The sequence below is a fragment of the Carassius auratus genome, unplaced genomic scaffold (genome assembly GCF_003368295.1).
Source record: "Carassius auratus strain Wakin unplaced genomic scaffold, ASM336829v1 scaf_tig00037207, whole genome shotgun sequence".
NCBI classification, from domain to species: domain Eukaryota; kingdom Metazoa; phylum Chordata; class Actinopteri; order Cypriniformes; family Cyprinidae; genus Carassius; species Carassius auratus.
Genome location: NW_020526363.1, coordinates 1 through 27,319, shown reverse-complemented (window position 1 = coordinate 27,319; position 27,319 = coordinate 1). Strand labels below are relative to the sequence as shown.

Below are 27,319 nucleotides of genomic sequence, written 5' to 3'. Positions count from 1 at the left end.
TGGGCTCTTTACCTTTTTATTTAAAAAGGTTAAAACTTCCTCTAAAACCCCATTATGAGCCTCTTTTGCACTATATAAATTATTATAAAAGTTTTCAGTTTCATTTAAAATCTCTTTTGTGCCGCTTGCTTCCCTCCCGGTAAAAGTCTTCAAAGCAGAGATTGACCCACCCCGTGTAATAATTTTTTTAAAAAAGTATCTTGTGCATTTCTCCCCTTCTTCTATTTCTCTTTCTTTACATCTTAAAATAACACCCCTACTCTGAACTTCGAATAAAACTGACATTTCTTTCTTGACTTCTTTTATCTCTTCTGTAAAATCCAATCCACTGTTTAAAAGGTTAAAATATCTCTGCAGTCTTTTTTGCAGCCCCATCATGTGTCTTCTTTCCCTGTTCTTTTTCCTTTTCCCTATATTTCTAAAAAACTGTCTTGTCCGGTCCTTAACCACTTCCCACCACTGTGCACGTGTATCATAAAAGTCTTGGAGGGTCTGCCATTGCCTGAACTGCTCCCTATACTCTCTAACCACTTCTTCATCCTCTAATAGGGAGCAGTTCAGCTTCCACAGCCCTCCTCCTACCGTCACACCCATGGAAAGTGAAAGGGTGCAAGACAGTATCATGTGATCAGAAAAAAAGGGAGGGGTCAATGTTGCATCGGTTGGCGGGCAGTCCCTTGTAAAAACATAGTCAATTCGAGAGGCTCTGGTGCCATCACCACTGAACCAGGTGAAGCCCTCCTCTCTTTGATGCAATTGTTTAAAACAGTCAACTAACTTAAAATCCTTGACTAAATTTTGCAATAAAACCGATGTCTTATCGACCTTAAAATCTTCTCCTACTCTCTTCCTATCTGTTTTGGATAAAACACAGTTAAAATCCCCTGCTACTATTAGGGGAGCCCTGCCTAACATGAGGGGCTGCAGGTCTTCTAAAAGCTCATATCTGTCATTTTTTTCTGTAAAACCATACACATTAAGAACCTTAAAATCCCTCCCTAAAAAAGTCAGGTTTGCTAAAAGAGCCCGCCCTTCCCTCACCACAGTGCTATCCTTCACCGTGATGTTTGAATTGTTGATTAAAATAGCGACACCGTCATTCTTGTTGAAGTTGGAGCCACTCCATATTGAGGGCCCCATGGTCCACATCTCCTCCAACTTTCTGTAACTATTTAAAAAGGGCAGAGCACACTCTTGCAGTAAAAACAAATCTGACTTAAAACACTTTAAAAAGGATAAAATGCTCTGTGCTCGTAAGGTGGACCTCACACTTCTTACATTAATGGTGGAGATAGTGAGGGCCATGAGCAGTATGGTTAAAACAGTATGAGACATTTAAACAGAAGACATAAAGACTACAAAAATATACTTAAAATCATGTTTTATCTTGTTTCACCTGCCCTTCCTTTCTCACAGATGAACTGGGTCCTGGAGAGCAGGTGCTCGACGCCTCGGGTGCTACAGAGAAATCCTCTTGTAACTCCCTAGGCGACGATGTTCTTAGCTTGATGTGCAAAAAAGATACCTCATTTGGGGACTCTAGGGGCCACATGCGTTCTTGATCTTCCAAATCGGAACTATCAAGCCGCTGTGCTGCCCTAGCTTTTTTCTCCTCGGTTTCCACCAGAGGAGATCCCGCAGGTCTTTTTTGCACTTGAGCATTTGGGAGTGAACACTCAAATTCACTCCCACTGGATTCCTGCACCAACTCTGACACCGTTTGTAGGGAGGAGCTTGTTTCTCCCTCGGTCACTTCTCCTTCCGTGCCTTTTTCCATTTCAATATCTGACTCCGCCCCTATGGCCGCCCCACTTCCTCCTTCCTGCCCAATCCCTGAGGCTGGCTGGGAATTTGAAATTCCCGCCAAAACCTCAGGGACCGCCTCCTCTTTCCTTTCTTCGTTTGTTTGGTGCCAATGTGGGGCGGCCATTTTGAGCTTGTTGGCAAAACTTTTAGGGCAATCTCTGTAGAGGTGGTTTGAATCTCCACAAAGATTGCACCGCCTGCCATTGGTACACTGTTCAAACCCGTGACCAATTTCTTTGCACTTCCCACAAACTAATTCTTGGCATACATCGGCTAAGTGACCAAATTTCCCACATTTCCGACATAACTTAGGCATACCCTGGTAATGAATGTAGCCTCTGTTCTCTCCAAGCACAATCATGGAGGGCAGATGTTTCAGGCCCTGGTAGCCCCCAGCGTCCTCCCATTGTTTAATGGGGATTCGCCAGGAGCATGTCCAGATACCATCTTCATCTAGCACCTTGACTGGCTGGCCTCGAACAGTGCAAAATCTACCCAGCCACACACATATATCTTCACCAGTCACAGTTTCATTGAACATTCTGACAATCACAGTTTTAAGTGTGTTGTCAGAAAGTTTCTCCACCATAAACATAGAGAACTGGGATTTAACAGATTCAAACCTTTGCCAAAACTCACTTAGCAGGGAAGCAGTCTTAAAACTCAAATCAAAACCTTTGTTCAGAGGCAGAGTCATCAAACAATTCAGGTCTTCAGGCTTAAAATGTAAGGTCTTTTGAACAAGCTTTCTGGAAAAGTCCATGCGGGACATACCCAGAAGCTTTCCATCGACCTCCTTGAATATAAAACGCACGCTGTGGTGCCTCCGTATGCCGGCACGAGCAGCCGACATGGTGGAGGCACCACCAGCACGCAGCGGCTAAAACAAAGAATAAATTAACTAAATAAATTAGATAAAACCTTCTTACCTTAAAAACAAGTAGATTCTCCGCAAAACGAGTCGTCTCCAATTAAAAGCCGCTTGTCAATTTACCTCTTGGAGGATAGAGGACTCGTGCCACAAGCCACACACGGGCCTAAAGGTCCACCTAGAGGCGATCGCTGTCTCAACCGTCCGACCAGACCACGTGATCTTAGCCAAAAGGCCGAGAAGCGATGCTGCTAAGACGCAGCAGGGAGGAAGCCGGACACGGCGATGCCCATCTCGGCTTTGGTAAGTTTTGGGAGACCTAAAAACGCTGGGGGATGGTACCCTGATAGCACACATACATCTAGGAGACGTCTATTTGACATATGAATTTACATCTGCAAGATGTAGTTTTAAGGCTGTTTGCTCATCTGCAATACGTCTATTGGACGTCTCCTTTTAGCAGTGTTTGGAAGGTTACTTTGGAAATGTAATAGGTTACAGATTACAAGTTACCCTGTTTAAAATGTTATAGTAGTATAACTTTTTCAATTACTTTATTAAAGTAATGTAACTAATTACTTTTGAGTACTTTTAGATTACTTTTCTAAATTTGTGAAAATTAAATAATAATAAATAAAAACATATACATCAACTCAAATACAGTTATCTAATAAGCATGTGTCATTCCTGTATAATAAACTCCTGAAACATTGGTGTTTTTTTAAACTGCTGTCTCTTTGTATATGATATGATAGGTAAAATGCATGACGTGACACAGAGCAGTTCTAGAAATTATGTTTATGTGCTCATGTACTCCTATATTGAGGCGGCAGAGGCTGACAACACTGCAAGCTTCAGTAGGCCTATTTGTATTAAATGAAACTGCATGTTTTTGCCATTAATTTACAGGAAGGGCGGACTGGGAAAAACAAAAAATTCTGTTAAAATTCTGGAAATTATTAGGGCGTATGTCTCAGAACAGTCAGTGCAATTTGGGAAAGAAATCAGTGAAATCTGTATGTGGATGTGTGTAAATATTCAAATGTAATTGCCTTTGTAATCGTTAAAAATTTCATAAGTAACTTTAATTTAATTACTAATTTTTTCTTCGTAACTGTAACTAATTACAGTTACATTCATTTTGTAATTAAATTACGTAATGCTGTTACATGTAACTAGTTACTCCCCAACACTGCCTTTTAGATGTCAGATAGATGTCAATTAGATGTCTTTTAGATGTTTATGATTTAGAAGGTATATAAAACTGACATCTGAAAGGCGTATGTCAGACGTTTGTAGATGGCAGATGCTTTCCAGATCAACAGTTCTTTAACAGACATCTTGCAGACGTAAGTGTGCTATCTGGGTAGTACCCTCCCCTGTCTACAACGTCACCGGGCCTCGTCCCGATCGGCCTGACGGAAAGTACGGCATGGCTCGTAACTCCCAAACGGTTGGTCGCAGAGCCACGTGCCTTATGACACCGGAATCCTTGGCTCGAGCCGAACGAGACGCAGGTCTCAGATTGGCCCGTCACTCTGACGAAATTTTCGGGTATTTTGGATTTTGTCGAAAACCTTCTTTTGCAACCTGGCGCCAGGTATTTGGCCCAGTCCCACCCAAATCAGCACAGAAAGCTTCTCTGGAGTCTGAGTGTCAATAATCATCCAAAAATAGAGGAAATTTCCATTCACCTTGGCGAGGGGACCTCAAAACGTGCTAAGGTGGCGTGTCCGAGGTGGCTCGAATGGCTATAACTCCAGGAAGGAGTGAGATCCCTTCACCCAAATCGGCACACCTGTGCAGGGGCTCAGTCCGAGGCCAGGTGAAAAAGGGCGCGGCGACAGGCCACTAGGTGTCGCTGTAAGCGACAACAAAATTAATATGAATCGAAAAAAAGGACAACCAAACAACATGGAGACAGTTACAGCTAGGCTGCAGTCAGTCCAATCTACTTTCAAAGTAAGGTCTGCGCTATGTTCGAACTAAACTACCCACCAGGGTCCGATTTTTCAAGAGCGCAAGTGACTTTGTTTCACAGGCGCACAACACATATCTCGCATGTGACAGAACTCCCCATTCTGAAAGGAAAATAAATAAAAAACTGTAAAAACCTCTTCTGCTTTGTTTCACCAACAATTTCAGGGGAGAGCGCGAACGCAGTCCCCCACTACCATAAATTATGCAGTCGAGATTCCCGCATTTGGGGAATTCGCAGGGGTCAGCATGGCCGGAGTGCAATGGACAAGCCTCGCCCTGGGTGAACCGCCTTCTTGATCATGGTGTCTCCCCTGCCAGGTAAGTATGAAGGCCCAGGCGGTCAGCCAGAGGTCTGATTTGCATCTCTACCATCCTCACCAACGGTTAGCCCTCCGCCCCCCCTCCGGGAAAGGAAGGACGGGTGCCTTCCGTTACTGGCCTGGAAACTGCCAAGCTCATGGGCCGGTGCTTCCCAACGCCAGTTTTAGATGACTCTCTTTAAACAAACACACCTGATTCGATGCGTCACCTCGTCTGTGAAAGACTTCAAGACCTCAGGTGGGTGCATCGTTAGTGGAAGAGTCCAAGACCCCAGGTGGACACATCAGGAAAAAAGTTTGCAATAAACCACAGCATCTGCAATGGCAGCTCTCATTCCTTGTTCTGCTATTCGACACAATAAATGGCAATCCCCAAAAAGGGAAAGCACACCGTTCCTGGAGACACTGCAATACCAGGCCGATGCATGGAGTGGACGGAGCAAGCCCCGGCTCCAGCTCCGTGATCTAAAAATCCATTTAGTATGTAGTCCCCGGATGGGGGACGTATCAGATATTAAACTGATAAGAACAGATTTTTTTTTTTTTTTTTTTTTTTTATTATATCCATACACTCATACAAATTTACAAATGAACCACTTGTAACAAAGGCATACACATTTTCAGTTTGAACATTCCGAACTCAAAAATAACTTCATGTAAAGTGAACAACACATTACTATCAGTGCCTCATAAACAAAACTAGATTTTTGACACCCAAGACTTTATCCCACTCCTACCCGAGTGAGTCCCCCCCATACAGCCCTCGTCTTCTCCTCTCCATAAACGACCTTATACCCATTTACCTCTTTAACCAAACTTGCCAAAAGTGTTGAAAATAACTTTTGAGGTTCTAAACCAGGCAACTGCTTCCTCAGGCACCTTAGACGCCAGTCCCATAAGATACGCTTCCCTTCTGAGATAGTAACCCATACTACTCTTTTCTTATCCTTCTCTATATTTCCCAACCCTCCTCCATACAACACTAAGTCCCGGGTAATCAGTGGTCCTCCCCACTCTCTCCACCACCCAGTGACTGCTTCCCATAAAGCCATTGCTCCTGGACATGACCACAAGGCGTGCTCAATTGTCTCTTCTCCCCCGCAACCCACTGGGCACAAAGGAGATCTGCCCTGACCATGCCTATATAAACGCTCCCGTACTGGAAGCCTCCCTAATGCTGCCAACCAGTTCACATCCTTACACCTCCCTACCAAATAATCTGGTTGCAAGGACAACCAGTTCACTTCAATTGGAGGCCCTGCCCCTCTAGCTTCCTTAACTGATCTCTCCTTCAACCTATCATACAGCTTCCTATGATTTAACAACAATGACTCTTCCAAGCACCAAGGATTTTCTTTAATAGTGTCTGCCGCCACTTTATAATGTTCAGGTCTATCCAGAGACCAAGGCACCCTATTACTCCACCCTGTTAAATGCCTCAAAGGCCATCCCAACCAAAAGTGAGCCAACACATGTGCTTTATGCCCTGGAGCCTGTACCACTAGGCGAGCTGCAAATGCAATAAACAAAGCCGTAACCTTCCAAGGGAGGCACGGCACTCCTCTGCCTCCCTCAGCCAGAGGACGAAACATCTGCGCCCTTGATACTAGCTCAGTCCTCCCTCTCCAAATAAAAGAAAAAATCAACTTCTCTATTCTCCTCCCCTGCCAAAAAGGTAGGGGAAAAACATAAGCCAGATGATTAATACTGGGCAACACATCTGCCTTCACTACCTGTACTCTACCCCATAATGACAGATCCCTTACACTCCACCGGTTTACTTTAGATTGTAAAGATTCCAACATCCCCTTCCAATTTTGTTGTGCACTATTCACCTTGAAGAAATGAACACCCAAGATTTTCATGCCATCCTGACACAAGGTATACCCTCCTGGAACCACAGTCCTCTTACTCCACCGTCCTACAAACATAACTGAAGATTTACTGACATTTATCTTGGCCCCTGTGGCTTCAGAAAAACTATGCAAAATCTCTCCTGTCACTGCAAAATCTTTTTCTGTGGTCAAAAAGACTGTCATATCATCTGCGTAAGCTAACACTTTTGCCCTTATCCCTCCTCCACCTGGCATTACTACACCAGTCAGAGATGCTGTTAATCGTAGCCGACTAATCAGAGGCTCTAAAGACAGTATATAGCACAAGGGTGACAAAGGACACCCTTGCCTCACACCACCCAACTGTCTCACTGGTTCAGAATAGAACCCGTTAATCCTAATCTGACTGAAAGCTTCACTATACAGAAGCTGGATCCAGGCTCTGAACCCTGGGCCAAATCCAAGCTTCTCCAACACTGACCACAAAAAAGAATGGCTAACCCTATCAAAGGCCTTTTCCTGGTCAAGGCTCAGGATTGCCAAAGGAAGCTGCCGTTGCTCAGCCCAACTGATCAAATCCCGGATCAAAACTAAATTGAGGCTGCCTGATCTTCCTGGAACCCCACAAGTTTGATCTGGATGAACCACCAAATCTAACACCCCCTTAAGCCGTAAGCATAAGACTTTCGCCAGAATCTTATAATCTGTAGTAAGTAAAGTTATTGGCCGCCAATTTGCCAAATCCTCCTTACTATTCTTCTTATGCAGGAGGGTCACCAACCCCCTCCTCATAGACATAGGCAATTTCCCCACTTCCAGACTTTCCTGATAGACCTTAATCAGTTCAGGGCCTACTAAAGGCAAGAAGGCTTGATAAAATTCAGCTGGGAGACCATCACCACCTGGAGACGTGCCTCTCTTCAAGGACTTAATTGCTACCTCTACTTCCTTCAAGGTGACCTCCTTCTCTAACCTGCCTGCCTCCTCTTCCTCCAAGGTCCTGTCCAGATCCTCTAGAAACCCCTCCGTTGTTGACTCTCTTATTTCTCTATTCGCGAACAGCTCCTTATAAAAGGCAACTGAAGCCTTGAGCATTCCTTCAACTGAGTAAACCTTACCCTTCTCTGTATTTAAACATTCCATACTGCTACGCTTCTGCCTGCCCTTCACAGTAGAAAAGAAAAACTTTGTAGGCCTTTCATCTAACACACGCTGACATACACCTGACTGCATAACAAACTTCTGAGCTTCCCCTCTATAATGTTCATTCAAAGAGTCCTGCAAGAGTTTGGCTTTCTTCCACCCTTGCACAGTGCTCAATAGACCTTGAGAGCATAAAACTTGCAGTTCTTTAGTCCATTGACGCACTTGATTCCTCTTAGCCTTCTCCAAAGCTAAACCCCATGCCCTGCAAAAAAACCTAATCCTCTCCTTCACTCCTTCCCACCAGTCAGAATGTGACTGGTAGAATTCTTTTAAATTGCACCACCCAGCATATAATACCTGGAAAACCTTACAGAAGGTTTGGTCTTTGAGGTATGTAACATTCATCCTCCACTTCCCCCGACCCCTTTGCCCTGCCTCCAACTCTGCCCCAGCCCCAACTAAACAATGATCTGAGCACCACATTGGCTGCCTTGTGTAGCTACTAACTTTAACAGATTTTGACAAAAATATATAATCCAACCGTGATGCCTCCTGCCTACTGTTAAACCATGTATAACCTAAACCCTCCCCTCCAGCTGTCTGACCTGAGTCTTGTAATCCAAAACTTTTAATAACCCCTGCCAATTCCCCCCCAGAATTTTTTTCTAGGGACATATTAAAATCCCCTGCCAAGACCACCAGCCGGTTCGTATATAATAAAGGAAATATTTTTCCCAAAAAACCTTCCCTCTCCTCTCGCTTACTGGGCACATACACATTTATGAACCGCAAGGCCACACCCCTCCATCTTGCATCCACAAACATCACTCTCCCTGGAACAATCACCCCAGATGTTTCAACTATCACCTCCCAGGAAAAGAATAAAATCCCCACCCCATCCGCCCTCACATTCCCCACTCCCCAAAAGGATGGTCCCCGAGTCCAATCCTTCGAAAAATTCTCCACATCCCTTTCATTCTCCAAGTGACATTCTTGTAAAAACAAAACATCATAATATAATTCTTTAACAGAAAAGAAAACTGCTGTCCGGCGCTCTGCCATTTTCAGCCCTCTTACATTAAATGTTGCCACTCTTAACAGTCCCATTGAAAACCTTTGGACTCTCTCCAAAAGCCCCCATATTGCCCAAAATACTTCCCCAACCTACTTCCCCCCTTATTCCTCCCCATTTTCCCCACATTCTCTTCTTCCCCTTCCTCCCTTTACCCTCCTTGAAACCACTTCAGACCATTCCCCGGATTCTGCTATCATTTCTTCCCCTCCCTCTTCCTCTTCAATACTATCCCCCCAACCAGTGCTTGTCCCTCCCTCCTCATTCTCTTTTCCTTCATAGCCCTCCTCATTACAATCTTGACTCACAGAGTCCTCACTAACAGAGTTCTCCAGTTTGCTGTATTTGCATATTTCCCCATTATCAGGGTCACTGGCCTCACTCCAAGCTCTGCGACGGCCAGTCCCAGATGCTGACTCTGCTGCAATCTCCATCTTTGACTCACTATATACTGTCTCTCGTTGATGGGTTGATCCAGTTGCAGGCTCCAAAATGGTCTGCTCCTTATCCACCTCCAACACCCCAGAAAGCACCTCTGTGAAGTCCAGATCTGTCCATCCTGGAGATGGATTAAGCTGCTCCTCTGATCCCACTCCTTTTACCTCCTTTCCATCCAGGGACAAGGTTATCAGATCCCCCACAGTTCCATCCGCTTGTTCCTTCATACCAGCACACTCCTGACTTGATGTACTCATACTTCTCTGATCATTCGCACCTGTCGCTTGTTGAAGATGCCCCTCCCTTTCTGCTGGTAGACTGCTAAGAATGGCATCCAGGTCTGCCTGCAGATCATGACCTTCCTTCAATATGCTCGCATATGACTTGTTTCTTGAAGGACAGGTACGATAAAGATGATCGGCCTTGCCACAAAGGCTACAAAGTTTCGGTGCGGGGCAGGCAGAAGCAACGTGGTCCGCCTTCCCACAAAACCGACAACGCTGTCCTTCACATTCTGTTTTAATGTGTCCTTCTCCACCACATCTCCTGCAATACATGGGCTGCCCAGGGTAGTAGAGAAAGCCCCTGTTAGGCCCAATGGAAATGGACCCAGGTAGGTGAATCAGGCTTCCAGGGACTGCGGAGTCCACCTTGAGCTTCACAAAAAACCGCCTCTTTCCAGTCCAAATCCCAAACTGATCCCTCACACGCTCACCTCCTTTCACAGCCTCGCAGTGCCTCTCAAGAAAAGTCATTACCTCCACATCCTCAACAAAAGGATTATATAGATGGATTGTGAGAGGTAAGTAATCCTGTGCAAACAGAGGGTGCAAACTCAGTCCTTCCAACAACTTGTGCTTTTTATGCCCCCAAGACTCAAAAAAACTCACACAGTCCGTTAAATTGAAGAAGGTCAGATCCATAAATCCCATTGCGGTGAAATCCTGAAGACAGAACACTGATGAAGCTGCTACGTTGAAGACTCCTTTCAAGACATCCACGACCACAAATTCCCTCCTGAAGTTTTCCTTCACAGACCGGACAGCATTCTGTAGCACTTGAATCCGTACAGTATTCTTTAACCGCGCCATCATGGCCGGCAAAGCACCATCTCCCCTCGACGTAGCCATCGCCGCTACACTTGATCTTAGCCAAAAGGCCGAGAAGCGATGCTGCTAAGACGCAGCAGGGAGGAAGCCGGACACGGCGATGCCCATCTCGGCTTTGGTAAGTTTTGGGAGACCTAAAAACGCTGGGGGATGGTACCCTGATAGCACACATACATCTAGGAGACGTCTATTTGACATATGAATTTACATCTGCAAGATGTAGTTTTAAGGCTGTTTGCTCATCTGCAATACGTCTATTGGACGTCTCCTTTTAGCAGTGTTTGGAAGGTTACTTTGGAAATGTAATAGGTTACAGATTACAAGTTACCCCGTTTAAAATGTTATAGTAGTATAACTTTTTCAATTACTTTATTAAAGTAATGTAACTAATTACTTTTGAGTACTTTTAGATTACTTTTCTAAATTTGTGAAAATTAAATAATAATAAATAAAAACATATACATCAACTCAAATACAGTTATCTAATAAGCATGTGTCATTCCTGTATAATAAACTCCTGAAACATTGGTGTTTTTTTAAACTGCTGTCTCTTTGTATATGATATGATAGGTAAAATGCATGACGTGACACAGAGCAGTTCTAGAAATGATGTTTATGTGCTCATGTACTCCTATATTGAGGCGGCAGAGGCTGACAACACTGCAAGCTTCAGTAGGCCTATTTGTATTAAATGAAACTGCATGTTTTTGCCATTAATTTACAGGAAGGGCGGACTGGGAAAAACAAAAAATTCTGTTAAAATTCTGGAAATTATTAGGGCGTATGTCTCAGAACAGTCAGTGCAATTTGGGAAAGAAATCAGTGAAATCTGTATGTGGATGTGTGTAAATATTCAAATGTAATTGCCTTTGTAATCGTTAAAAATTTCATAAGTAACTTTAATTTAATTACTAATTTTTTCTTCGTAACTGTAACTAATTACAGTTACATTCATTTTGTAATTAAATTACGTAATGCTGTTACATGTAACTAGTTACTCCCCAACACTGCCTTTTAGATGTCAGATAGATGTCAATTAGATGTCTTTTAGATGTTTATGATTTAGAAGGTATATAAAACTGACATCTGAAAGGCGTATGTCAGACGTTTGTAGATGGCAGATGCTTTCCAGATCAACATTTCTTTAACAGACATCTTGCAGACGTAAGTGTGCTATCTGGGTAGTACCCTCCCCTGTCTACAACGTCACCGGGCCTCGTCCCGATCGGCCTGACGGAAAGTACGGCATGGCTCGTAACTCCCAAACGGTTGGTCGCAGAGCCACGTGCCTTATGTCACCGGAATCCTTGGCTCGAGCCGAACGAGACGCAGGTCTCAGATTGGCCCGTCGCTCTGACGAAATTTTCGGGTATTTTGGATTTTGTCGAAAACCTTCTTTTGCAACCTGGCGCCAGGTATTTGGCCCAGTCCCACCCAAATCAGCACAGAAAGCTTCTCTGGAGTCTGAGTGTCAATAATCATCCAAAAATAGAGGAAATTTCCATTCACCTTGGCGAGGGGACCTCAAAACGTGCTAAGGTGGCGTGTCCGAGGTGGCTCGAATGGCTATAACTCCAGGAAGGAGTGAGATCCCTTCACCCAAATCGGCACACCTGTGCAGGGGCTCAGTCCGAGGCCAGGTGAAAAGGGACGCGGCGACAGGCCACTAGGTGGCGCCGTAAGCTGAAAAATAGGGAAAATGTAATGTAAATGGACAATCAAACAAAGATGAAAACACCTGCAACACTGCGGGATGGTAGTACCCTCCCCTGTCTGCAACGTCACCGGGCCTTGTCCCGATCGGCCTGACGGTGGAACTGCAGCGACGGAAAGTACGGCATCGCTCGTAACTCCCAAACGGTTGGTCGCAGAGCCACGTGCCTTATGTCACCGGAATCCTTGGCTCGAGCCGAACGAGACGCAGGTCTCAGATTGGCCCGTCGCTCTGACGAAATTTTCGGGTATTTTGGATTTTGTCGAAAACCTTCTTTTGCAACCTGGCGCCAGGTATTTGGCCCAGTCCCACCCAAATCAGCACAGAAAGCTTCTCTGGAGTCTGACTGTCAATAATCATCCAAAAAATAGGAAATTTCCATTCACCTTGGCGAGGGGACCTCAAAGCGTGCTAAGGTGGCGTGTCCGAGGTGGCTCGAATGGCTATAACTCCAGGAAGGAGTGAGATCCCTTCACCCAAATCGGCACACCTGTGCAGGGGCTCAGTCCGAGGCCAGGTGAAAAAGGGCGCGGCGACAGGCCACTAGGTGTCGCTGTAAGCGACAACAAAATTAATACGAATCGAAAAAAAGGACAACCAAACAACATGGAGACAGTTACAGCTAGGCTGCAGTCAGTCCAATCTACTTTCAAAGTAAGGTCTGCGCTATGTTCGAACTAAACTACCCACCAGGGTCCGATTTTTCAAGAGCGCAAGTGACTTTGTTTCACAGGCGCACAACACATATCTCGCATGTGACAGAACTCCCCATTCTGAAAGGAAAATAAATAAAAAACTGTAAAAACCTCTTCTGCTTTGTTTCACCAACAATTTCAGGGGAGAGCGCGAACGCAGTCCCCCACTACCATAAATTATGCAGTCGAGATTCCCGCATTTGGGGAATTCGCAGGGGTCAGCATGGCCGGAGTGCAATGGACAAGCCTCGCCCTGGGTGAACCGCCTTCTTGATCATGGTGTCTCCCCTGCCAGGTAAGTATGAAGGCCCAGGCGGTCAGCCAGAGGTCTGATTTGCATCTCTACCATCCTCACCAACGGTTAGCCCTCCGCCCCCCCTCCAGGAAAGGAAGGACGGGTGCCTTCCGTTACTGGCCTGGAAACTGCCAAGCTCATGGGCCGGTGCTTCCCAACGCCAGTTTTAGATGACTCTCTTTAAACAAACACACCTGATTCGATGCGTCACCTCGTCTGTGAAAGACTTCAAGACCTCAGGTGGGTGCATCGTTAGTGGAAGAGTCCAAGACCCCAGGTGGACACATCAGGAAAAAAGTTTGCAATAAACCACAGCATCTGCAATGGCAGCTCTCATTCCTTGTTCTGCTATTCGACACAATAAATGGCAATCCCCAAAAAGGGAAAGCACACCGTTCCTGGAGACACTGCAATACCAGGCCGATGCATGGAGTGGACGGAGCAAGCCCCGGCTCCAGCTCCGTGATCTAAAAATCCATTTAATATGTAGTCCCCGGATGGGGGACGTATCAGATATTAAACTGATAAGAACAGATTTTTTCTTTCGAAAAAGTTTTATTGTCACCATTTACATTTTTTCCATTTGCATTTTTTCTTTTTCACACAACATTTTCTTTTTAATCACACATTAAAACAAGCAATATAATATATAATAAATACACATGGTAAAATGAAATAAACAATCATTTTTAAAAAGCATTTGATTAAAACCACAGTGTTTTGCTTGTTTTTAAAAGTCCATTATTGAGGTGTGTTTAAAAGGTGCGGTCAGTTCCAAAGTAAAACACAAATTTTAAAAAAAGCAAACAAGCCTCGTATATATGTTAATAAAACCTCTTTCATAATAAAACAATAAAAAACACCAATTAAAAATCATCTGTTGTGCAAGACCGGGGGTGAGTCCTTATCAAGTGGGTCATCACCCCACTCTCCAGAACAGGGACATGAGATGCTACTTTATGGACTCAGCGGAGATCCCCTCTCCTCCGGCCCGCTGGCCCGCTGTTCCCGTAGCCAGAGTGGTGAGGGTGCATCTACGGGCGGCCAGGGTCGGTGCCTGCCGGGACCCTCTCCGTGCGACCCCGGCCCCCCCGTCCGAATATCGTCGTCCGGTACCCCTGCAGCATTGATGTTACCTTTAGCTCGCATGCATGGAGGGTTACCGTAACGCGCTTCCCCACCAGCAGGTTTCTGGTGGCCCAGATGGCATCCTTGATGACGTTGAGGGTGAGCCAGAGCGAGGTAAATTTCTGTGCCGTCAAGTCCTTCAAGCCCCGGCCCACCCCAAGGATGGCGAGCTGGTACCCGAACTGGGCCCCACCCGCTGGTAGGCACGGGAAATACAGGGGGCCGGTCTTGGCCCACAGGTCCCGCGCAGTGCTGCACTCCCAGAGCAGGTGGTGGACGGTCTCCGGAGAATTGCAGCCGGACCGCGGGCAGATGGGGTTTTTGGCCATGCCTCTGGAGTGCATAACCGCCCTGACCGGGAGGATCTCATGAGCCACCATCCACGATAAGTCCTTGTGCCTGTTCTGGAGAGCGGGGTGAGCCGCGTTCCGCCAAACCTGTTTGGCCTCACTTGGTGTGAGGCCCGGAACTGGACTCACCGGTTCCCGGTCCTGCACAACAGAGATGAGAGACTTGTGTTGAGTTAAAATGGTGACATCTTCACTCTCTAAAAGGTATTTCTTTAAAAACTTTTTTATAAAACTGTACTCTTTGGGCAAGTTAAAAGACACTGGGGTTTTCAAGTCCACTGGTAAAATTTTCAGTGTTCGTAGGTAAGACCCCATCCAAAATCGCGCCATTGCAGCCGTCTTGTTTTCTTTGGATGGGGTCGTGGCATAACTAATGTGCAGGGCGGTGAAGCGGCTGCCTAAAAACAGGTGGGGGTCTGGGAGGCCTTTTCCACCGTTCTCCGGCCTTTTCTTGATGGTCTCCCTCTTCAGGCGCTCCCACTTGGACCCCCACAGGAAGTAAAACACCGCCCTCTCCAGTTTCCCCAGGAACCACCGAGGGGGGCTAAAAACAGAACAGACAAGTAAAATCAGAGGTAAAATCACAGATTTAAAAATTAAAACCTTGCCTTCCATCGTCATCTGTCTTAGTCCCCAAAACCCCAGTCTTTTCCTAACTTTCCCTAACAAGTCAGTCCAGTTTTCCCGTCCACCCCCGTCTTTATCAAATTTAACGCCTAAAATCTTAAAATCGTTGTCTTTAAAAACCAAATCAAGTCCTCCTGTGTCCACGTCTCCCCACGGCCCGAAGAGCTGGGCCTCGGACTTGTTTCTATTGAGTTTGGCGCCCGAGGCCCGACCGTACCAGTCAGTCAAGTCCAGTGCTCTTCGTATTGATAAAACGTCTGTGGCTAAAAGAGTTACGTCGTCCATATATAAAACACAGGTCGCCGTCAGTCCCCCCGTCCCAGGAACGTCCAGTCCTTTGATCCATTTGTCCCTTCTCAAGATCTGTGCCAGTGGCTCGATGCAAGCCACATACAGAAGAGGAGATAAAGGACATCCCTGACGGACACCACTGTGTATGTTCACAGCTTTGGAAAGATGCCCATTTATTAGAATTTTGCTGACTATTCCCTTGTACAGCAGTCCCACCCAGGCTATAAACCTCTTTGGAAACCCCATTTTCTCCAGAACCTGGAAGAGGTACTGGTGCGAGACTCGATCAAATGCTTTTTCAAAATCTAAATTTAGGACTACTAGCCGAATATTTCTGTCTCTCGCGTAACAGATGGCGTCTCTAATCAGCACTAGGTTGTCTGTTATCTTTCTTCCGGGCACAGAACAAGCTTGATCCGGGTGAATCACGTCCTCTAAAACAGTTGACATGCGTGTTGCTAAAACTTTGCTAAAAAGTTTATAATCGAAATTTAAAAGTGTTATGGGTCTCCAGTTTTTTAAGTCAGTCCGGTCACCTTTTTTGTGAAGTAAAGAAACTATCCCTATTCTAAAACTGTCTGGAAGTCTGTCGAGGGTCTCAAACTCTTTAAAAACTGTCAAAAGCTCTTGTCCTAAAATGTCCCAAAATGTTAGATAAAACTCCAGGGGAAGTCCATCCACTCCTGGGGACTTCCCCTTTTTAAAACCTCCAAGAGCTTTTTGGGTTTCTAAAATGTTCAAATCTTGGGCTAAAATCTCATTTTGACAGTCGACCCTTTTCTCAACAAAATTTAAAACTTCTTTTACGGTGTCTGAGTGTACCTTTTTAAAACTATATAAAGCCCCATAAAATTTTTCCACATCCTCTAAAATCTCTTTTGTTGTGTTAACCTCCCTATCCCCTGTTTTAACCCTGGTTAACCCCCCACCCCTTGTTATTATTTTCTTAAAAAAATATCTGGTACACTTTTCCCCTTCTTCAATTTCTCTCTCTTTGCTTCTTAAAAGGACCCCTTTACTTTCTATATTGGCTAAAACTGACATTTCCTTTTTTACATCCTGGATTTCATTGTTAAAATCAAAACCATTATTTAAAAGATTAAAATACCTTTGTAGTCTTTTTTGCAACCCCAACATGCATTTCTTTTCCCTACTCTTCTTTTCTTTCCCTATCTTTCTAAAAAACTGTCTCGTCCGGTCCTTTACCATCTCCCACCACTGTGCACGTGTATCATAAAAGTCTTGGAGGGTCTGCCATTGGCTGAACTGTTCCCTATATTCTAAAATTACATTCTTGTCTTCCAACAGGGAACAGTTCAGCTTCCACAGCCCTCCCCCTACCGTCACACCCATGGGCAGTGAAAGGGTGCAAGACAGCATCATGTGATCAGAGAAAAAAAGGGGGGTTAATGTAGCATCGGTTGGCGGGCAGTCCCTTGTAAACACGTAGTCGATTCGAGAGGCTTTGGTACCATCACCACTGAACCAGGTGAAGCCCTCCTCTCTTTGATGCAAAATTTTAAAACAGTCGACTAAATTAAAATCTCTGACTAAACCCTGCAATAAAACCGACGTTTTGTCCACTCTAAAATCCTCCCCTACCCTTTTCCTGTCTGTTTTAGATAAAACACAATTAAAATCCCCTGCTACCATTAGGGGAGCCCTACCTAGCATGTGGGGTTGCAAGTCTTCTAAAAGCTCATATCTTTCGTTCTTTTCCGTAAAACCATATACATTAAGAACATTAAAATCCCTGTCTAAAAAGGTCAGATTTACTAAAAGTGCCCGGCCTTGCCTCACCACAGTGCTGCCCTTCACCAAGATGTTAGGATTATTAATTAAAACCGCAACTCCGTCGTTTTTGTTAAAATTTGATCCGCTCCATATGGAGGCTCCTGCGGACCATAGCTCTTCCATTTTTGTGTACCTAGTTAAAAAGGGCAGAGAACACTCTTGTAATAAAAACAAATCTGACTTAAAAGATTTTAAAAAGGACAAAATACTCTGTGCTCTAATGGTGGACCTCACACTTCTGACATTGATAGTAGAGATGGTGAGGGCCATGAGCAGTAGGGTTAAAAAGGTATGAGGCATTTAAAACAGAAGACAAGAAAAAGACTACAAAAATATGATTAAAATCATGTTACATCTTGTAGCATTTGTCTTTCCTTTTCCCCAGATGAGCTGAGGTCTGGAGGGCAAATGCCTGTCGCTTCAGAGGCCACAGAGGGAACCTCTTGTGGCTCCTTTGGCGATGATGCTGTTAGCTTAATGTGCAAAAAGGAAACCTCATTTGGGGACTCTAGGGGCCACATGCGCTCCAGATCTACCGAATCGGAACTATCGAGCTTATATGCTGCCCTAGATTTTTTCTCCTCCATTACAATCAGAGGAGACCCCGCAGGTCTTTTTTGCACCTGAGCATTAGGGAGTGAACACTCTGTCTCACTCCCGGTGGATTCTTCCACCCCATCCGAAACTGTTACCAGTGATTCTTCCTCACTTTCCTTTCCTTCCATTACCATTTCCTGTTCCGTTGCCTCCGCCCCTGTGGCCGCCCCACTTCCTCCTTCCTGCCCAATCCCTGAGGCCGGCTGGGAATTTGAAATTCCCGCCAAAACCTCAGGGACCGCCTCCTCTCTCCTTTGTTCCTTCGTTTGTTGCCCATGTGGGGCGGCCATTTTTAGCTTGTTGGCAAAACTTTTAGGGCAGTCTCTGTAGAGATGGTTTGTTTCTCCACAAAGATTGCACCGTCTGCCATTGGTACAGTCATCAAAACTGTGACCAATTTCTCTACACTTCCCACAGATTAACTCTTGGCATGCTTCAGATAAATGACCAAACCTTCCACACTTTCTGCAGAGTTTGGGCATTCCTTGATAATGTATGTAGCCTCTGTTCTCTCCGAGCACAATCATGGAAGGCAGATGCTTCAGGCCCTGGTAGCCCCCAGCGTCTTCCCATTGTTTAATGGGAATTCGCCAGGAGCATGTCCAAATGCCATCTTCATCTAACACTTTGACAGGCTGGCCTCGAACAGTGCAAAATCTACCCAACCAAACACAAATATCATCTCCAGTCACGGTTTCATTGAACATCCTGACAATCACAGTTTTAAGTGTGTTATCAGAAAGTTTCTCAACAGTGAACATGGAAAACTGGGCTTTAACTGATTCAAACCTTTGCCAAAAGTCACTAAGTAGGGAAGCGGTTTTAAAACTAACATCAAATCCTTTGTTCAAGGGCAGAGTCATCAAACAATTCAGGTCGTCACATTTAAAAGCTAAGGTCTTTTGGATCAGCTTCCTGGAAAAGTCCATACGGGACATTCCCAGGAGCTTCCCCTCACCCTGCCTGAATAAAAAACGCACGCTGTGGTGCCTCCGCACGCCGGCACGGGCAGCCGACATGATAGAGGCACCAACAGCCTAAAAACTTAAAACAACAATAAATACAACAATAAATAACAAAATAAATAATTAAAAGACCTTACCTTAAAACTTGTTGGAGCCCGAAGCAGCAGAGTTCAATATACCTCCCGAAGTTGTGTGACTCAAGATATGAAGGGATCTCGAGTCAGGAAACCTCCAAGAGGCGATCGCAGTCTCAACCGTCCGACAAGATACTTGATCTTAGCCAAAAGGCCGAGAAGCGATGCTGCTAAGACGCAGCAGGGAGGAAGCCGGACACGGCGATGCCCATCTCGGCTTTGGTAAGTTTTGGGAGACCTAAAAACGCTGGGGGATGGTACCCTGATAGCACACATACATCTAGGAGACGTCTATTTGACATATGAATTTACATCTGCAAGATGTAGTTTTAAGGCTGTTTGCTCATCTGCAATACGTCTATTGGACGTCTCCTTTTAGCAGTGTTTGGAAGGTTACTTTGGAAATGTAATAGGTTACAGATTACAAGTTACCCTGTTTAAAATGTTATAGTAGTATAACTTTTTCAATTACTTTATTAAAGTAATGTAACTAATTACTTTTGAGTACTTTTAGATTACTTTTCTAAATTTGTGAAAATTAAATAATAATAAATAAAAACATATACATCAACTCAAATACAGTTATCTAATAAGCATGTGTCATTCCTGTATAATAAACTCCTGAAACATTGGTGTTTTTTTAAACTGCTGTCTCTTTGTATATGATATGATAGGTAAAATGCATGACGTGACACAGAGCAGTTCTAGAAATGATGTTTATGTGCTCATGTACTCCTATATTGAGGCGGCAGAGGCTGACAACACTGCAAGCTTCAGTAGGCCTATTTGTATTAAATGAAACTGCATGTTTTTGCCATTAATTTACAGGAAGGGCGGACTGGGAAAAACAAAAAATTCTGTTAAAATTCTGGAAATTATTAGGGCGTATGTCTCAGAACAGTCAGTGCAATTTGGGAAAGAAATCAGTGAAATCTGTATGTGGATGTGTGTAAATATTCAAATGTAATTGCCTTTGTAATCGTTAAAAATTTCATAAGTAACTTTAATTTAATTACTAATTTTTTCTTCGTAACTGTAACTAATTACAGTTACATTCATTTTGTAATTAAATTACGTAATGCTGTTACATGTAACTAGTTACTCCCCAACACTGCCTTTTAGATGTCAGATAGATGTCAATTAGATGTCTTTTAGATGTTTATGATTTAGAAGGTATATAAAACTGACATCTGAAAGGCGTATGTCAGACGTTTGTAGATGGCAGATGCTTTCCAGATCAACATTTCTTTAACAGACATCTTGCAGACGTAAGTGTGCTATCTGGGTAGTACCCTCCCCTGTCTACAACGTCACCGGGCCTCGTCCCGATCGGCCTGACGGAAAGTACGGCATGGCTCGTAACTCCCAAACGGTTGGTCGCAGAGCCACGTGCCTTATGTCACCGGAATCCTTGGCTCGAGCCGAACGAGACGCAGGTCTCAGATTGGCCCGTCGCTCTGACGAAATTTTCGGGTATTTTGGATTTTGTCGAAAACCTTCTTTTGCAACCTGGCGCCAGGTATTTGGCCCAGTCCCACCCAAATCAGCACAGAAAGCTTCTCTGGAGTCTGAGTGTCAATAATCATCCAAAAATAGAGGAAATTTCCATTCACCTTGGCGAGGGGACCTCAAAACGTGCTAAGGTGGCGTGTCCGAGGTGGCTCGAATGGCTATAACTCCAGGAAGGAGTGAGATCCCTTCACCCAAATCGGCACACCTGTGCAGGGGCTCAGTCCGAGGCCAGGTGAAAAGGGACGCGGCGACAGGCCACTAGGTGGCGCCGTAAGCTGAAAAATAGGGAAAATGTAATGTAAATGGACAATCAAACAAAGATGAAAACACCTGCAACACTGCGGGATGGTAGTACCCTCCCCTGTCTGCAACGTCACCGGGCCTTGTCCCGATCGGCCTGACGGTGGAACTGCAGCGACGGAAAGTACGGCATCGCTCGTAACTCCCAAACGGTTGGTCGCAGAGCCACGTGCCTTATGTCACCGGAATCCTTGGCTCGAGCCGAACGAGACGCAGGTCTCAGATTGGCCCGTCGCTCTGACGAAATTTTCGGGTATTTTGGATTTTGTCGAAAACCTTCTTTTGCAACCTGGCGCCAGGTATTTGGCCCAGTCCCACCCAAATCAGCACAGAAAGCTTCTCTGGAGTCTGAGTGTCAATAATCATCCAAAAATAGAGGAAATTTCCATTCACCTTGGCGAGGGGACCTCAAAACGTGCTAAGGTGGCGTGTCCGAGGTGGCTCGAATGGCTATAACTCCAGGAAGGAGTGAGATCCCTTCACCCAAATCGGCACACCTGTGCAGGGGCTCAGTCCGAGGCCAGGTGAAAAGGGACGCGGCGACAGGCCACTAGGTGGCGCCGTAAGCTGAAAAATAGGGAAAATGTAATGTAAATGGACAATCAAACAAAGATGAAAACACCTGCAACACTGCGGGATGGTAGTACCCTCCCCTGTCTGCAACGTCACCGGGCCTTGTCCCGATCGGCCTGACGGTGGAACTGCAGCGACGGAAAGTACGGCATCGCTCGTAACTCCCAAACGGTTGGTCGCAGAGCCACGTGCCTTATGTCACCGGAATCCTTGGCTCGAGCCGAACGAGACGCAGGTCTCAGATTGGCCCGTCGCTCTGACGAAATTTTCGGGTATTTTGGATTTTGTCGAAAACCTTCTTTTGCAACCTGGCGCCAGGTATTTGGCCCAGTCCCACCCAAATCAGCACAGAAAGCTTCTCTGGAGTCTGACTGTCAATAATCATCCAAAAAAATAGGAAATTTCCATTCACCTTGGCGAGGGGACCTCAAAGCGTGCTAAGGTGGCGTGTCCGAGGTGGCTCGAATGGCTATAACTCCAGGAAGGAGTGAGATCCCTTCACCCAAATCGGCACACCTGTGCAGGGGCTCAGTCCGAGGCCAGGTGAAAAAGGGCGCGGCGACAGGCCACTAGGTGTCGCTGTAAGCGACAACAAAATTAATACGAATCGAAAAAAAGGACAACCAAACAACATGGAGACAGTTACAGCTAGGCTGCAGTCAGTCCAATCTACTTTCAAAGTAAGGTCTGCGCTATGTTCGAACTAAACTACCCACCAGGGTCCGATTTTTCAAGAGCGCAAGTGACTTTGTTTCACAGGCGCACAACACATATCTCGCATGTGACAGAACTCCCCATTCTGAAAGGAAAATAAAAAAAAAAACTGTAAAAACCTCTTCTGCTTTGTTTCACCAACAATTTCAGGGGAGAGCGCGAACGCAGTCCCCCACTACCATAAATTATGCAGTCGAGATTCCCGCATTTGGGGAATTCGCAGGGGTCAGCATGGCCGGAGTGCAATGGACAAGCCTCGCCCTGGGTGAACCGCCTTCTTGATCATGGTGTCTCCCCTGCCAGGTAAGTATGAAGGCCCAGGCGGTCAGCCAGAGGTCTGATTTGCATCTCTACCATCCTCACCAACGGTTAGCCCTCCGCCCCCCCTCCGGGAAAGGAAGGACGGGTGCCTTCCGTTACTGGCCTGGAAACTGCCAAGCTCATGGGCCGGTGCTTCCCAACGCCAGTTTTAGATGACTCTCTTTAAACAAACACACCTGATTCGATGCGTCACCTCGTCTGTGAAAGACTTCAAGACCTCAGGTGGGTGCATCGTTAGTGGAAGAGTCCAAGACCCCAGGTGGACACATCAGGAAAAAAGTTTGCAATAAACCACAGCATCTGCAATGGCAGCTCTCATTCCTTGTTCTGCTATTCGACACAATAAATGGCAATCCCCAAAAAGGGAAAGCACACCGTTCCTGGAGACACTGCAATACCAGGCCGATGCATGGAGTGGACGGAGCAAGCCCCGGCTCCAGCTCCGTGATCTAAAAATCCATTTAATATGTAGTCCCCGGATGGGGGACGTATCAGATATTAAACTGATAAGAACAGATTTTTTTTTTTCTTTTGAAAAATTTTATTGTCACAATACATTTTGGTTACATGCACACATTTGTTTTGTTAAAACACATTATACAATGGTTGTTGTTGTTGTTTTTGTTGTTGTTGTTTAAAGCACAGGATAATTTTTAAATTATTTAATACACAAATAAAAACATTTTGTATTGAGTGTGTTTTTGTTGTTGTTGTGTGTCTGTAGTGCTAGAGAAAATAAAAAATAAAAAAACAGTGTTATTAAAATCAAAAGACAGGTTTAAAAAACGTTCTCTTCTGTTGTGCAAAAACGGGTATGTCCTTTAAAGAAAAAAGATTAAACCATCAGCTCAGTTCCTCAAAACCAGTCCCAGAGGCCTGACCCTTCTGGGCCCAGAGGAGATCCTCTTAAACCGAGGCAACCGCTGTCCCACTTCAGGTGTTTGGGGGCATCTACGGGCAGTCAGGGCTCGTGGCTATGGGGACCTTTCCCGTGTAGCTCTGACCCTCCACATCCGAATGGCGACATGCGGTGTACTCCTGCAGCCTTGATTTGGCTAGCTGGATGGTGGCGTGCAGGGACCCCTGCATGCGCTTCCCTACCAGTAGGTTTCTGGAGGTCCATATGGCGTCTTGGATGCAGAGGATGGTAAGCCATAGCTTAGGGGGTGTTTTTTGCTGGCATTTGTTTTTGGCTCAACCCCTCCTCTCCCCATTGGGTAGTCTGGGACCCCCCCTACTGGTAGGTACGGGAATTGCTGGGGGCCAGCTGTCGCCCACAGGTCCCTCACAGCGCTGCACTCCCATAAGGCGTGCCTCACGGTCTCGGGGGCGCCACATCCGGACCGCGGGCAGATGGGGTTCTTTGACATGCCTCGGGAGTGCATCACGGCCCTGACCGGGAGGATCTCATGGGCAACCATCCAAGCCAGGTCTCGGTGTCGGTTGTGAAGAGCTGAGTGGGACACATTCCGCCAAACGTTTTGGGCTTCACCTAGAGTGAGCCCGCGTACTGGACACACTTGTTCCCGTTCCTGCACAAGAGAGAGTATAGAGCGATGATTGGTTAAAACAGTCACACTTTCTTTTTCCAAATTAAATTTCTTTAAAAAGTTCTTTATGTGTGTGTATGCTGGGGGTTGGTCAAAGGCAACTGGCATTGTCAAGTCTGTCTGTACAATATTTTGGGTTCTTAAGTAGGACCCCATCCAAAACCGGGTCATGGCTCCTGTTTTGGTCTTGTTTGGATGGGGTTCGGGCATATTTTTATATGTAGTGCAGTATAAAAAGCTCCTAAAAACAAGTAGGGGTCTGGCACTCCTTTTCCTCCATTTTGGGGTGCTTTCTTCATGGTTGCTCTTTTGAGTCGCTCCCACTTAGACCCCCATAAAAAATAAAACATTGCACGTTCCAGAGATACAAGAAAGAGTCTGGGGGGAAAGAAAACAGAACACAGCAATAAAACAGGGGTAAAATCACAGCTTTTTATGATTAAAAACCTTTCCTTCAAATGTCAAACGTCTCAGTCCCCAGAAACCTAGTTTTTTCCGCACTTTAACCATCACGTCATGCCAATTTCCACTCCCTCCCCCGTCTCTGTCAAACTTAATACCCAGTATTTTTAACTCTGTCCTTTTAAAAGTAGTGTCCAGTCCAGCGAGCTCACTAGGTTTCCAGGGACCGTAAAACTGTGCTTGTGTTTTATCTCGGTTCAGTCTGGCTCCCGATGCTTTCCCAAACCAGTCTGTCAGGTCCATAGTCCTCTGTGTTGATAAAACCGTCAGTACATAAAAGGTTGACATCATCCATATATAAAACAGTCTTTGCAGTCAGTCCTCCAGTCCCGGGTATAGTCAGTCCACTGATCCATGTATCCCTTCTCAATACCTGCGCTAGGGTTCGATGCAAGCCACATACAGGAGAGGAGATAACGGACAGCCCTGGACGGACGCCGCTGCATATATTTATCGCTTTTGAGAGATTCCCGTTAACTAGGATTTTGCTGGTTATGTCTTTATACAGCAATCCCACCCAAGCTAAGAACCTCCTGGGAAACCCCATTTTTTCGCAAAACTTGAAACAAGTAGTGGTGCGAGACTCGGTCGAATGCTTTTTCAAAGTCTAAATTTAAAACTATCAGCCGAATATTTCTGTCTCTCGCATAACAGATGGCGTCTCTTATCAGTACGAGGCTGTCTGTGATCTTTCTCCCAGGGACGGCGCAGGCTTGATCCGGGTGGATCAGATCTGCTAAAACTGTTGACATTCGTGTTGTTAAAAAGTTTACTAAAAAGTTTACAATCAAAGTTTAAAAGGGTTATAGGACGCCAGTTTTTTAAATCTGTCTTGTCATCTTTTTTGTGTAGTAGGGGTCATTATTCCTATCCTAAAACTGTCAGGGAGCTGGTCGATCTTGTCAAAGTCATTAAAAACAGCCAGTAAGTCTTGTCTTAAAATGTCCCAAAAGGTCAAATAAAATTCAAGAGGGAGTCCATCAACTCCAGGAGTTTTCCCTTTTTTGAATTTTTGAATACTTTTGTTCTATCTCAGAAATGTTAAAATCCTTTGTCAGACTGGTATTTCCATTTATTGTTTCTCTATGCTTGTTAAAATTTCGCTCCAAAATGCTGTTGTCACTTGCCTTTTCTTCATAGAGTTCTTCATAAAAGCTTTTCTATTACTGAATAAAATATCATTTGTGTCTGCATTGTTTCTCCTTCTTTATTTCTTAATTTAAATATTGCTCTACCTCCATCAATAACTTTCTTAAAAAAGTATCTGCTGCATTTCTCGCCTTCCTCTATTTCCCTTTCTTTACTCCTGAAGAGAACACCTCTACTTTTAACCTCCGCTAATTCTGACATGTCTTTCTTAACTTCCTTAATTTCTTCGTTAAAATCAAAACCCTGGCTAAGAAGATAAAAGTAACGTTGTAGCCTCTTTTGCAGTCCCACCATTCGTCTTTTTTCTTTTAATTTTTTCTTTTTCCCTGCCCATCTAAAAAAAGTCTTGGTCTTTGCCTTTACCATCTCCCACCACTGTGCTCGTGAATCATAAAAGTCTTGTAAAGTCTGCCATTGGCTGTACTGCTCCCTGTAGTATGTTGTGATCTCTGGGTCTTCCAGCAGGGAGCAGTTCAGTTTCCATATCCCTCCACCTGTCGTCACACCTGTGGGAAAAGAAAGGGTGCAAGAAAGCATAGCGTGGTCTGAAAAGAAAACGGGCATTAGTTTAGCATCCACTGGTGTAAGGTCTCGCGTAAAGATATAGTCTATACGGGAGGCTTTAGTGCCATCACCACTAAACCAGGTGAATCCTTTTTCCCCAGGATGCATGGTTCTAAAACAGTCAGTCAATTTAAAATCCTTTATAATGTTCTGTAGTAAAATTGACGTTTTATCCATTTTAAAATCCTCTCTCTCCCCTTTCTATCATTTTTACTTAAAATGCAATTAAAATCCCCTGCTAAAATAAATGGGGTCTTTCCTAAAAGGTGGGACTGCACGTCTTCTAAAAGGTCGTTCCTTTCATTTTTATCTGTAAAAGCATACATATTTAAAATATTAAAATCATGTCCTAAGAAGGACAGATTTATTAAAAGAGCTCTCCCATCTCTCACCACTGTGCTACCCTTCACCAAGAGCTGAGGATTTTTTATTAAAATGGCTACTCCATCGGCTCTGTTAAAATTTGATCCACTCCACACAGATACATGGGGCCATTGTTCTTCCCATCTCCTATAATTGGACATAAAAGGTAAAGCACATTCTTGTAAAAGCAGGATATCGCTATTTTGGGTTTGTAAAAAGGATAAAACCATTTGAGCTCTCAACTGTGACCTCACACTTCTTACATTTAAGGTGGAGAGTGTGAGTGTCATGATAAAAACAGTTAAAAATGATAAATACAACATTTTAGAAGACATAAATAACTAAAATTTCAATTAAAAGGATATCTGTATCTTGTGAAACCAGCTCTTCTTCTTTTCCCCTATTTGGGGAATCCGGAGATTGAAGCTGTTTCCCCCTTGAGCTAGCCCTAGGGGTTGATGTTTGGAGTTCTATTGACAAGAAAGATATTTCGTTTGGGGAACCGAGTGGGAAAAGCCGTTCAGATCCCCTGATGAGAAGAATCTGATCGCAATCCCACTCTATCTCTTTTCTCATTCTTCTCCTCAATGGGAGATCGGGCAATCCTTTTTTTCCCTCTCAATATAACTCCTGGGAAGATCATT

General features: G+C 44.9%; 4 non-coding genes and 2 pseudogenes across 4 annotated transcripts; all 6 read right to left on the bottom strand.

The window, feature by feature from the left end:
* Positions 1-4,819: 4,819 nt before the first annotated feature.
* Positions 4,820-4,983, bottom strand: LOC113082942 (U1 spliceosomal RNA). The gene has a single exon (XR_003282991.1). It is a non-coding gene; the product is annotated as a U1 spliceosomal RNA (small nuclear RNA).
* A 374-nt stretch (positions 4,984-5,357) lies between these two features.
* Positions 5,358-5,541, bottom strand: LOC113082939 (U2 spliceosomal RNA). The gene has a single exon (XR_003282989.1). It is a non-coding gene; the product is annotated as a U2 spliceosomal RNA (small nuclear RNA).
* Positions 5,542-13,125: 7,584 nt separating this feature from the next.
* On the bottom strand, positions 13,126-13,289 carry LOC113082941 (U1 spliceosomal RNA). Its single transcript, XR_003282990.1, has one exon. It is a non-coding gene; the product is annotated as a U1 spliceosomal RNA (small nuclear RNA).
* A 374-nt stretch (positions 13,290-13,663) lies between these two features.
* LOC113082932 (uncharacterized) lies at positions 13,664-13,838 on the bottom strand (annotated as a pseudogene).
* Positions 13,839-22,413: 8,575 nt separating this feature from the next.
* On the bottom strand, positions 22,414-22,577 carry LOC113082937 (U1 spliceosomal RNA). The gene has a single exon (XR_003282988.1). It is a non-coding gene; the product is annotated as a U1 spliceosomal RNA (small nuclear RNA).
* A 374-nt stretch (positions 22,578-22,951) lies between these two features.
* LOC113082933 (uncharacterized) lies at positions 22,952-23,130 on the bottom strand (annotated as a pseudogene).
* Between the last annotated feature and the right edge of the window lie 4,189 nt (positions 23,131-27,319).